The sequence below is a fragment of the Metopolophium dirhodum genome, chromosome 5 (genome assembly GCF_019925205.1).
Source record: "Metopolophium dirhodum isolate CAU chromosome 5, ASM1992520v1, whole genome shotgun sequence".
Classification (NCBI taxonomy): domain Eukaryota; kingdom Metazoa; phylum Arthropoda; class Insecta; order Hemiptera; family Aphididae; genus Metopolophium; species Metopolophium dirhodum.
The window spans coordinates 1,427,091-1,437,826 of record NC_083564.1 but is presented as its reverse complement, the minus strand read 5'-3'; the positions used below and the strand labels follow the sequence as shown (position 1 = coordinate 1,437,826).

General features: G+C 28.1%; 1 protein-coding gene across 2 annotated transcripts in view; it reads left to right on the top strand.

The window, feature by feature from the left end:
* Window positions 1–2,424: 2,424 nt before the first annotated feature.
* The window catches only part of LOC132945961 (neuroligin-4, Y-linked-like), a 454,653-nt gene continuing 446,341 nt past the window's right edge, over window positions 2,425–10,736 (top strand). For both annotated transcript variants that reach the window (XM_061015804.1, XM_061015805.1), the window contains exon 1: window positions 2,425–2,841. The gene's annotated coding sequence lies outside the window, so the exon portion shown is untranslated. The remainder of the gene's footprint in view (window positions 2,842–10,736) is intronic.

The window sequence follows — 10,736 nt, the reverse complement described above, 5'->3', positions numbered from 1 at the left end:
ACAATATTGTAATAATGCATTCATGTCACTTATTGACGTATGTTATGTGTTAAGGCTGCCGCGGACCCCCGACATGAGTATCGCGGACCCCTAGGGGGCCGAGGACCACGGGTTAAGAACCGCTGGATTAGCCGACATAATAGATCTAACAATTTCGGATAGTTGAACAGTTTTTATTTTTTCATATGGCCATCGCTATAACATTATATATATGACGTGTAGTTACGAGATGAATAGGAGGGTTATTTTGGAAAAATTCTATAATATAATACAATTCTGTGTTTCTGCCGTTTAGGTGTTGTTGAAGTCCAGAAGAACACTTTTTGTGTACCATAGTCGTCGCTGAAACAGGGCTCTAAGCGAGATTCGTGTTGCTGCATCTTAGATTGCCAATATACCTAATTGATTTGATATTATTTTTACGTAAGCCGTTAATTGTTTCAACGTTATTAATTTGTTCTTAAATATTGTGTTGAGTTTGTATAGAAAAACGATTGCGAACACGGTCATAAATGGAACGTGCGATTTTTCGATTATTATTATAGAATATAATATAATATGTAAATTAAAAATTTACATAAATTATTTCTCCGTTCTTTTTCGCTTGTTCGAATATCGAAAAAAAAAATATTTAAAATTCCTAAAAGCATTGGAACATTCTGAAATTTCAAAGCCAAACATTCCTTGAAATTAAACACATATATTTTTATATTTTTGATGTTAATATTTTCTGTATGAATAATTATTGAACGTTCACAAATTTGTATGCATAAAAATATGAAGAATATTGATAGAAAAACGTGTTTTATTATTATTATTTACCTATATTCATGTAATTGTTTAAACATACACAAATAAATATTACAATATTTTTTGTGTGAAGTTCATTAAGTGATTATATTTTATCAGATAAGTAGTACCTATTGATTGAGTGCATTTAGGTTTAATGAAAATTATAAGTGATATTATAAACTCAGAGTAATTTTAAAATATTATCATAATGATATAATTTAATTAATAGTCAATTACTATATAAACTATAGAGTATAAAGAGTAAAAACTTTTAACCGAATTATCGGAAAATTCAATTAAGCTGAAAAGTGGTATGAAATAAGTAATTGTCTGCTAAGATCGATTTAGATTTTAAAACTTATTATGAGTGAGTGCATATACATAATATATTATATTGTTAAATTTTTTGTTGAAAATAACCGTGTGATTTAATTAATAATAGTGTTTTTTTATAATTTAGAATCAATGTCAATAGGAAGTATAATTTGACAATTTTGAGGTAATAATAATAATAATTACAAAATAAATAATTTATAGATACAATGAGTTCCGTAAGGAAAAAAATTGTTGCTCGTTGTATTTTGATCGGAGTAGACGTGTAGTGTACCTGTGTACCCCACTGTACCTAATACGTATAGTGCCTACCTATAAAGTTTAATTTGTAGGTACTATGTGCGTATAAAATAACATACATCCATGAAATGAATTTATTACTATAATATAATAAATTGTGACGAAACGTAAAGATGCTTTTATCGCTCCGCCATTAGAATCTAAGAAAAGTTGTAGGTACTTACTGTTATTTATTTGGACCACAACGTAATATAATAATATAATAATAATAATATTATGATGTATACAACAACGTATTATATAATACACATTGGACGCGTACAACACAGACTACAAGTACAGACACACACACATTTCGTCCGTAAAGTATCTGCGGCTTTTAAAAGAAAAGGAAAAACCGAATTAACCGTAAAAGAAAATTATTTTTACATAAAGGAGCTCGGCGACGTTGTAGGTATTACTTCTAGCCCGCGAGAAAAGGTACGCATTATGCGGAGAGCAGAGTAGCTGGCCGGTGGTGTAATAACGTATAGTCGGAGCAGGGCTCGGGGAAAAAATTATTTATAATATATATATTTTATAACATAATAATATCGTAATAATAATACACTTTTCTAGCGTACTTTACGAGTACAGGTGTTGACATTGGGGCGCGCATACTCTTTTTTTCCATTAATTTTTTATTTTTTTGGTGCTTTTCACGCGCCTACACACACACACACACACACACAACTATATACCCAAAATCTATCTCCCTCCGTATATATAATACGCGTACATGTGTATATTATGTATAAGTATATGTATAAGTTTATGTATATAATATATATATATATTATTATATATATTATTATATATATTATGTACACAAATATAATATCTAATATCTGCGTGCGGGGGCGTGTGTGTGTGTCACGTATAAATGTATAATAGTTTTCGGGGTAGCCGCCTGGCACCACTGTCGGAATTTTTCGTACGGGGTTGAAGGCGTCGCGTCGGGCCGCGCGATAGCCGCCGCCGATATAGTTCCGTGGACCGATTTCAGTCTTGTGTGCGGTCGCGTGTCGTTCGTTTCGCGTTCCGATCGTCCTCCGCCCGACGCTTTCCACCAACAATATTGCACGGATATCATAACAATATCGACGATAACAATATTTCACGACGTTTCGCGCGTGTTCCGTGTCGGTTTTCCGGAAATCGTTTCCGTGGCTTTTCGCAGTGCGATTTCTGACTGTCGATATCCGTGCAGATATACCAGCGGGATACGTCCGGCCAGATCGGTTGTGTTTTTAAATTTTTTTCCCATATCGCTTTGTGTTTTCTTGAAGTTTACGCATTACCGACAACAATTTTCGGGACTACTTACACAGTCATTTGTTTGTGCATTGACGAGAATAATAATTAATACTGAGGGTGTGTTTTTCACGAGTTATCGGTATCCGTCGTCGCGAGTTTTGGATAAACTATTCCACACCCGTAAGTGATTTTTAAGCCAAAACGATTTATTACGATTTAATAATATACATAAATACTATGCCTAGGTGTAGTATTATTATATGAGATCATACTAATTATTATTACCCATAAGTTTATTAAAATGTGCTTTTACATAAAATTATGCGGTTTCAACCCTTTTGGTAGGAGGTACCTAAAATCATAAAGTTGGCTTAGGTACCCAACGTTGAACGGGACAACAAAAACTAACGTATTTGCATAGTATATTATTAGTTATTAGTTATTAATAATATGACGTCACTAAAATATCTACTGTAAAAATACTTTTAAAAGCTATTCGATTACAAAATATATTGTGTATACGTTTCTAAATGTACTTTGAAAAATGCGAATATAAATACGAATACTTTCCAAAAGTATTCAAATACTTTTAAAAACTTTTTCAAAATGGGCTTTCAATTATTGTGAATTGTTACAGAACAAACATTTTAAACTAATTTTGTAATTCGTTTAAAATACACCGATGTAGATAGGTATTTTATGAGTAGGTACTTTGTTTTTACATCAAAACCACATAGTAGATAAATTGTTGAATATCGTACATACATTAAATTCATTATAAATAATCTAGCAAAAAAGTTGCAATGTGCAGGACTATTCAATGTATTTTTAAAAAATCTAGGACACTTATAGATCAATTCTATAATTATTATTGGCTATGCAACTATCACTCATATAATTATCTTTCTTAGTAAATATACTAAAAATAATTTGAACGTATAAAAATTGTTATTTTGGTTTTTATTTACGGTTTTTGAAAAAGTTTATAGTATTTTTATTATCATTTTGATTTGGCTCCTATAATTATCATAAGTTAAAAATGACAAAAGTTTTTACCAGAAACTAAATATATAATATCATGAAATAAAAAAAAAAATTATACAAACGTATTTTATAATAATAATATCAAGTAACATATTTTAGCAGGGTACCTTACTTTAAAAATATTTAAAGTAAAAAATAAATATGCTCTATGGATCGTATAGTTCGTCAGAATTTATTTTATTAAACCGTTTTTATTTTATATTGGACTATAGTATAAACTAAGTAGATTTATATAATATGAATTTAGTAATAATATTCTAGGAGTATATCTTTTTTAAAGTAGGATTTTATTATTTTATGGCACTTAAGGGAAATTGGTGCCTTAACAGTAAGTTAGCTATAAAAATAATGAAAATAATAACCATTTATTGTATAAATAAAACAAAGCTAAGTGTAAAACCTTTTCATTTTTTGACTTGTACACTCGCGAGGCTCTAATAAAGATGAATTATGCGATGACATATAATAACAGTCCTGCTTATTTAATTTGATAATGAATTTTGTAATATGTTCATTCTACGTTGTATAATTGTATACATAACACATACATCAGTAATCACGTAATTAATGGAAATATTACAATTAAGCTTAAAATGTAAATTTAAGTTTTATTTATTTTTATTGTTCTTATGAACTTTGGTTGGATTATTGAATATTTAAGTTACCTTGAATAACATCCATTGGATTTGTATGTATCTACGTTTAATATTTTTTGAATTAAAACCAAATAACAAAATCGTTTGAAAATTTGAACATAAAATGGTCATAAAAAAAGGCTGCTTTTTGCCGAACTTTTTAAATTCCCTTAAGAAAAACTTATGATGAATCTAGTATTCAGTTTTCAACCTTTTTGACTTAGAAAAATATTTTTATCAGCATAAATCGAACAAACTAAAAAAATTGAACATCTATTGTCTAGAAATTGAACATGCTTATATTATAAAAATAATTGGTGAACACCTTGGTTAATTTCAAATTACAGCAAAATAACGAACCAATTTAGTCAAAAACTGCTATTAAGATATATTCCTGTTTTAAGTTATTTTTGTTTTAAGTTTTACTGATTATTTTGTTATATATTGTGAACTTTTTACTTTTGACCCCTTGAAATACCAACTAGATCCAATTTGCTATCCAGGATCCGTCCTTCATAGTTGAAAATCAAATCATTTTTACTGCTCCAAAAGATGACGACAGATGCACAAAAAACAAAATAATAAAGCATAAATAAAAAAAGTATTACCAGTTAAGTATAATTTAAATACTAATATTGTTAAAAAGCTAAATTATCTTAATTTATTTTTCATCAGAACTACGCAAAATTATTTATGTATAGAAATTAAATTTCAATCACGAAAAAAAATAACAGTAGATGTTAAAAATTTGAGCCAAAATAGTGAAAATCTGAGGCAAATTTAGTTTTAACTAAAATAATTTAATTTGCTAGGTATATACATTACGGTACCTACTTTTCAACTGTATACATATTTTATAAAATACGAGAAAATAAAAATATATTTTACTCTATAGATGATTTTTTTTCTTATTGAATTTGTCTTTTAATTTGTTTCAAGACTCTTGTCCAAAATCGTATTATAAGTTATAATACTCTAAGACTTCTATATTTGATACAGCTAAATTTTTATAACACATTAGGTAATTTTAAGCCGTTATTTAGTGTTTTATGTGATAATTAGTGAGTTATTAATACTAATGATGTCAATTACTTCTGATAGTAACAACTTTGAGTGTAACAACTCTGATTTTGTTGTTAATAATGTGTATAGGTATTAATGGTTTTTAATTTCATAAGTAAACCTATAAAACAATTTTTAGTATTCATATATGAATTAAATTAAGAATAAGTGATTAATTTAACTGCTGAGAATATTATCTATATTTTTTCTAAATAACCTGAGTTAAATTAATTTGCGATAGATGTTAGGTGATAACCTCATGGTTTATATACAAAAATGTTGGATGTTTATAAAAAAAAAATTGTACAATATTAATAGCCTATAGGTATATAAGTATATATTTAAGACTTCATTGAAATTGAATTCCTGGATTTCATTTTGTAAAATTAGAGTTTAATTACTGCGGTGACTGTCTAAAATTGAAATCCTACACTACGCTGATGGCGTTTGTTATAGCGTTGTGGTTTCAGAATCTAAAACTTTTAACTTTTGCTTAACTTTACCTGTGTAAACTATAGAGGTAGGTTATACTTATACTTTCATTCGTGTCTCTTGAATAACGAAATTGTAGTTGTTTAAAAAAAGAGTTCCAAATCGTTAGATAATTAATAAAGTTAAAAGTAGGTGTATAATAATGCAGCACTATCGAGTAATTGCGGTGGTGCATTAAAAAATAAAATTCATATAATATTCTTATTTTACGTGTTCAAGAAAATCACTTTATTAGTATTATTGAGTAAGATATTGGAGTAATATTATCGACGTCACGGTGTTTATATAATTATTATTATACCTATATAACTTATATTAAGTATAGGCACCTATACTTAAGCAATACCTATTATATATACCTTTTATACCTATATAAAATATACAACCTTATATATTTTCTTATGTATTCTATTCAGTTAATTGTTTATAAAAAAAAATATTTTTTGATACTTTGAAGTAACTATTTAATGCAAACAAAATATTTTGGTGAAAAATCTAATTTCATAAAGAAGATTTTTACCTTTTTTTTATTTTATATATTCGCATTTTTAGAAAAGTGTTCTTATTCATAGAATGAAATTAAAAATGTTTCTTGTATCTCAAAATTAATATTATACTTTTTATCAGTATTAACAATTCAAAAGTATCTACTTAAAAATAAATATTTTTATTTGACGTTTTATAAAAATGTATAAACTTCAATCAGCGAAGTTTCATTAGTACCTAAATAAAGTATTTTTATGTTTTATACGAAACACATATTTTTAAAATGATTCAAATTCGTAGGTGGATTATTTAAAATATTTGTGATTACGGATTTTTTATTTGAAATATTATTTTCATCAACAGTAACATTTTACGCTAACAAATAAATGTAGGTACATATATAGACATTTTGCTCATAGGAACTCGTATTGCTCAATAGATGGCAACTTGTAATTTTGTCTTATAAAATATATAAAAATAGTATTATTGTGATGTAATTGAGTGAATTTAATTTGGCAGGTACGTATTTTAGCCTCGGTTGGAAATTTTATATTAACGAAGATACTATACTTTGTTGTCCTTACTCAGGATCATTTAATATAATATAGTTGTTGGATACTCATGTTATAGGGTGAACTCAGTGTTTATAATATGTAGATATTAAATAGATAAATTAAAAAATATATTCTTGATAATTGTTTACGAAATTGTGTATGACATTTGTGATTATTTAGTGTTAAATGCTATGGAATTGTTTGAAATACACGTACGAAGTATAGCATTACATTTTATAAAAAAATAATGTGCTGAAAATAACAGATTAAAAATCAAATCAATTCAGTAGGTCTATGATGCACTGCATATCTACAAAAGGTGTATTATATATAATATTATCATTGTAAAACTATATTATTATGTATTTGAAACGTTTTATAATATTTGTCCATGCAAATTTGTTTTTACTTTACAATAACTTTAAACCTGTGTTCCGTGGGTGTTCATTTACCATTAAAAGGTGACCTTTGAATTCATTCAATATCCATTTCTTGCTAATGGCCCTCATCCAAGTCGAGTGGCTTTCATTGTACGCAACGAAACGTTTAATCTTGAAGTAATGACAGGTTTCTAGCTGAAACTGTGCATTATACATATAGGGTTTCTCCTTCACTTTTACATTGGAATTTTTTAACGCTTAGCTGCACTCTACTATTGTAAATGCACGTAACCTTTATAAGTAATTATGCACGGAACAGCCATTACCTTTTTTTTTCAAAAACACTCCAACATTAAAATTGTGATAGGTAGTGAAATGTTATTAAAAATCCATAAGCCCGTGTTTAGGGCTCCAGATCAGAAAGAAATGTATATTAGTTGTAATAAATGTTGCTTGTTTCGTGTATTAAAATCAATGAAACATAAATGTTATGTACATTATACAATATGCATTGTACAATCTAAGCGCCGGTGGAACTGAGGTGCTGAAGTAGTATATTGATCGAGTTTTAACGAACGCTTTGATACAAATGCTTCGATTAGACGAAATCCTTGAAAGTTTACCTCACGAGTTTAAGATATAATTGGGTTTGGGAGTATTTGTTTTAATAATAACGTACAACTTGAGAGTTTGATGAGAGTCTTGGCGTTAAATATTTGAATGGTGGAAGGGTGGTTCAGTGACTAGGTATATATGCGATGTTATCGTCATAATCTTAGCGAGTTTTAAGTGGCAATTACTCCTTTCCGGTTGTGTGACAACATCTACAAACAATGTTGATGACATGCACACATATAATGGCCATTTGCAGTCAAAGTAGGTTGCCGTAGTGTATGAACGGTAAAAAAAAACAAATAAAATATATCAAAAATGTTTTATTTTACAAATAGAGAGAGAATTTGAGAGTTGATTAAACAATCAACATTTTTGTATTCTAATACCTTCTTAAAATACGAACACGGAACTACTGTAATAGTTATGGTGGTTTTTGTAAATGTTTGGGAATAAATGATGTAAATTAAGTTATTAACTATAAAAGGTAAATTATAAATTACACTTTATTTTGTAATATTAGTTGTATCCGTATTCATTTGTAATTTTCTGGATGATTTTAAAATGCACGAATAGGTGACCAGGAAATATTTTTTTTTATTCGATCACCCTCTAGTTTTTTCATCACAGAATATTGCAGACATTTTCTGGTAATGGACACGATAAATTATTGAATGTTTGGATTATTTATTTAAACTAGGTAATAAAAATAAATTCAAATTTCTGATTGGTAATTATAGTTATTAATTTGAATGGGCCCATATAATTTACACTATACAGTTTTATGAAAACATAATGTATACAAGTTGTCTTTTATTTTGACACAATTTCGTCACAACAAATATATGGAAGTTAAAAATACAGTTAAATGTTATATTATAATTAAATCTCATAAGATAAATATGACTTGTACTCATTCATTGGCTTGTTAAATTTAATATTTTATAGATTTATTTGTCTTCAATTATTGATTTGCTGTTTATATAATTGTAGAGCTATCACATGAAAAATAAATAATAATTACATCCTTTTAATCACTTATAAACTTGTTGAACAGATTAATTCTTGACAATTCGTTCTCTTCTATATTCTTTGGTATTTAAATATTAAATATATAGATTTACGAGTATAAATAACTTGAATAAAATGTGAGCTACTTATTCAGTATCTATGCAAAGAAATAATTTATGGCAAATACATGTTATAGTTTAGAGTATCACAATTTGTCCTTTTATCGTATTAATATTACCTATATTCATATGCTATATAATACAGTATAATATATAGTGTATACTTTCTTCTAATTATATTACAAAGTTCAAGATAATTATGAAATTTTAAGAAATATGTCAATAACTAATATTTTAGCACTAGAGTGTGACGCGGTATACTATAAAAAGTCAATGTTTTTCTGATGTTCATGAACATTGTTAGTTATTTCAGACTACTAAGTAATTATTTATTTTACACCATACTTTCTACGCCATACATCATTATAGCTGTACTTCATTGACTCGTTAAGTATGAGTATGTAAATTTATTTCATCCTAATGTTTTGAAATGTTTTGATTTTAAAGTTCATGGAATAGGAAATACATAGTTAAGATTGGTTAATGGTTTTGACTTAGTAATTTTAAATATTTGAAAATTATAGAATATAATTATAAATATTATATATTTTGATATTTCTGTAGATAGACTTGAAACTATATACATTCCCAAATTATTTATGTGTTAGTAATGTTAGTAAAGTATTAAAATTTGTTGTTTTTTTTTTTTATCCTGTAAATATTACATTTATATGTTAGGGTTTGTTGGATGACGGAAGTTATCAATGTGTTTTGATTACTTAGTGCGCACGTGCCACCAATTAAACTGGTCGTTAAAATGTTCCAGGATTAACTTTGCCAAAAACGTTTAGGGTGTCCTATAACACAACCCCGTGATCGATGGTAGCCGGAGCTGAGGGGGGGGGGGGGACTGTTGGCTCGAACAATATAATATACTAGGCCAATGCGTTTCGCAGAAATCCAACGCCAAACGAGGGAAAATATAATAATTTCTGTTAATTACAGGAACCTAGGTAATAGCCAGCCACAACAAGGGTTTGAGATCCGGTTCGTCTGTTCTGTACTTCGTGGATAATTTTACAATAAAGGCAAAGGATTTCTGCGTATATACCTACATTATTTGTATGCGCCATATACACACTACCTACCTGTGTACAAACTACAATCTCGGGAGCTTTTGACAAGTGAAGGCGTTTAACTACCTTTAGTTATATACTTATATGACTAGAGAAACCTACCCAATGTGCGATACCGACATCTCCGCCGTATTATATTTTCATTTGTGTCTTAAATGCCAACGCAACAACTGCAGACCATTTGGCCGTACTAATAACAATTGGATAAATGCAGGTTCTGGCAGTCCCTGATGCATATAGGACGTCATATGTGATTTATCTCGTTGCTTGATTTAATCGTTAAATATGTAGTTATAGTTCAGTTTGTCAATATTTTATTTTATTAGATATTGCCAATTTAGTGGGGAAATTCGTAGAGGAGGTATTAATTAAAAGTAAGATAATCAGACACTGATTTTAAAAAGTGATCTCATGCTGTCAAATGTATTTGTTTTGAATTGCATTTCGTTATGGTTTACCACACATTTTTTTAATGTTCTAATTATAATATTATATTACATGTTATAGATTATTGAACTGCTATGCTACTTCGAATTTTTGTAAAAAAATGTATTTGGTTCATCATAATGTAGAGTATTAAACTTTTTATAATTTTTAACTGTAA